Source organism: Mustela lutreola, chromosome 15 (genome assembly GCF_030435805.1).
Source record: "Mustela lutreola isolate mMusLut2 chromosome 15, mMusLut2.pri, whole genome shotgun sequence".
Taxonomy (NCBI): domain Eukaryota; kingdom Metazoa; phylum Chordata; class Mammalia; order Carnivora; family Mustelidae; genus Mustela; species Mustela lutreola.
In genome coordinates, this window is record NC_081304.1 from 22,756,225 (window position 1) to 22,759,129 (window position 2,905).

The 2,905-nt window shown below is 45.5% G+C and overlaps 1 non-coding gene across 1 annotated transcript; it reads left to right on the plus strand.

Moving 5' to 3' along the window:
- Positions 1–1,316: 1,316 nt before the first annotated feature.
- Positions 1,317–1,388, plus strand: TRNAC-GCA (transfer RNA cysteine (anticodon GCA)). Its single transcript has one exon. It is a non-coding gene; the product is annotated as a tRNA-Cys (tRNA).
- The last annotated feature ends 1,517 nt before the right edge of the window (positions 1,389–2,905 follow it).

Genomic DNA, 2,905 nt, shown 5'->3' on the forward strand with positions numbered 1-2,905 from the left:
GAAGTCAATCCCAGAAGTGTGCTAGACTTGGCTCATGCTGCTTCTGAGAACTGATGACTGGATTTTCAGGAATTTTAAAAGCCAGTTGACTTCCCTGTGGTAGCTTGAAATTGGCAGGTGGGGATATTTGCATCATGGGAATTAGCAAATGCTATAAACCATGTCCTTTGAAGCCAGTTAGTTGTTAGCCATTTACCAGCACACCACTGCTTCCGACTGACTCCGATTTTCTCCAAAATGGAAGAAAGAGGCCAGCTCTTCGGCAAAGCGAGTGAAGAGAGATAAGATGTGGGAGGTTGGAGACAGGAGAAAATATGTGAAATAGACATTTTGGAGACTGAGAACATGAACCTAGTCAGCCAGTGGTGTAGGAATACTAGACGGGGAAGCCTAGCCTGTTTGAGATTGATGAGTTGATGGGGGCCTTGTGAGCTCTTGTCCAGCAAAATTCAGTGGCTTGGGTGCTAGCTGGGTGTAATGTGATGGTTGAGTTTAATCAGGACTGATTTGGTTTGCCAAGTACCAACTAGGGCTTGTAATGAACCAGGCAACAGTGCCAGCTACTCTGGGAAAACAAAGAGGAATGCAAAGTGATCCCTGCCCTCAAGGAACTTACAATCCAGTTGGGGAACCAAGATATGTAGTCCGGGCAGGGGGTGGGGGTGGGGGGTAGGGGGGATTGCTGACAGTCAGGAAGGGAAATGTCGAGTAGCAGAATGCAGAGATAGGTCGACGATGTTGAAAGAAATGAAGTCACTGGCTTTCTTAAAAATGGGTAGCAAGAAAGAAATGTGCAGGCGACCACAGCTATACAAAGCAACAGAAGGGCTTTCCGATGTAGGGGAAACCTGTTGATGTTTGAAGAAACCAAGGGAGAGGAAGTGACTGAAGAAGATGCAGAGAATGGGGACAAGAGAGGTTCTTCTGGTACAGGAGCAGAGAGGGTCTGAAGAAGAACAGGGGAAGCGTTTTCTCTCTTGCACAAAGCACTGGGCTGGGGATTTAGGACAGCTTGGGATGCAGGCAATGCACAGAAGAATTCCCAGACGCCATAGGTAAGAAAAGCCTATAGTTGATGGAAAGAGGGAATCCCGTCCACACGCACCTACACAGAACCTTCAAGCCTGGGTCAGAGCAGGCCTCACATTTCTCCCCTGCCACTTGCGTCCAGAATCCCTCTGAAATCTCATTTTGGATCTTTGCATCACCCCGGGAAGCCTGAAACAGTCAATCACAGGTACTAAACTATTATTAATCACTGAAGGACTGGTCAGCAAACACTACAATTAAAGTATAATCCCTCTTCTTCCAGCAGGGGGGGTATAGCTCAGGGGTAGAGCATTTGACTGCAGATCAAGAGGTCCCCGGTTCAAATCCGGGTGCCCCCTACTGTATTCACTTTTAAGCCCTACCACCCTCCAGACCAGGAGAGAAAAGAGATGCTGATGCTAACCAAGCAAGCATCCTCCTGTCCGTACTGCAGAGTGTTAAGCTGCAGCACCAAGGATTCCAGGTTCTGACACCTGAGTCAACGCGAAAACAGCGCAGTTACCCTATAAGGTGAGAATGTCTGCAACCATTCCAGGGTTCTCTGTCCAGGTCACTTCCCAAATATGGTCTGGGGGGATTTCTTCTAGACCTCTCCGAGACCCTTTGTAGCAAGAGAAGAGCTCATTTCATAAGACTACACGATCTGTTTCTTGTTTTTTCATGAGTACACAATAGAACTTTCCTAAGGCTGCCACAGTGTGTGCTATCACGACAGATTAAGAGTGGGAACATGAAAATCCAGGTGTCTTCCATTAAGCCAGACATTAAAGGGATCTCCAAAAACATGTAAAGCAAAGTCATTCTTCTCATTAAATTATTTTTGTTTGGAAACATGTATTTTTCATGTTAAGATGTTATGTATTTTTTAATAGGCAGTGGACTTATTATCCTCAGTGAATTAACAAATGCTTAAATATTTCACAGATTTTTTTTTTAAAATACAATTTTTTTTTTTTTTTAGATTTTATTTATTTATTTGTCAGAGAGAGAGAGGGAGAGAGAGCGAGGACAGGCGGACAGAATGGTAGGCAGAGGGAGAAGCAGGCTCCCTGCTGAGCAAGGAGCCTGATGCGGGACTCGATCCCAGCGTCCTGGGATCATGACCTGAGCCGAAGGCAGCTGCTTAACCAACTGAGCCACCCAGGCGTCCCTCACAGTTTGTTTTTTAAAGGATTTTATTTATTTATTTGACAGACAGAGATCACAAGTAGGCAGAGAGGCAGGCAGAGAAGGGGAAGCAGGATCCCTGCTGAGCAGAGAGCCCGACACGGACCAGATCCATCCTAGGACCCTGAGATCATGACCTGAGCTGAAGACAGAGGCTTTAACCCACTGAGCCACCCAGGCACCCCAACATTTCAGTTTTCATGGCTAGTCTGGTCAATGTGAGTAGATACAACCTACATAAACAAAAACTCTTTGGGGTTCCCAATAATTTAAGAATGTTAAGGGGGCTTCAGATGAAAATTTGAGAACCTCTACTCTTAAGTAAAGAGATGGCTCAGGAGAGAGCATCCTGGGGTTGCAAAATGGCACAGGGAAGACATGACATTTGAGTACAATGTTGAAGAACAGAAGGATAAAGCGAGTCCTGAAATCCTAAGTAGCTTGGTGTTTCTGAAGAATGAAGTATAAGAGGAAAGGTGATTGAAGATGAGGCCAGAGAGAAAGTAAGCCATTTCAGGAAGAGATGCCCATACTGTGCTAAGGAGCTTAGATTTTATTCTATAAGCACTAGAAGGCCAGCACAGGGTTTTAAGCAATGGAATGTTATGGTCAGACACTGGTGGTAGCACCAACTGAGAAGACCAATATAGGGGAACCTGGGTGGCTCAGTTGGTAGAGAATACAATCA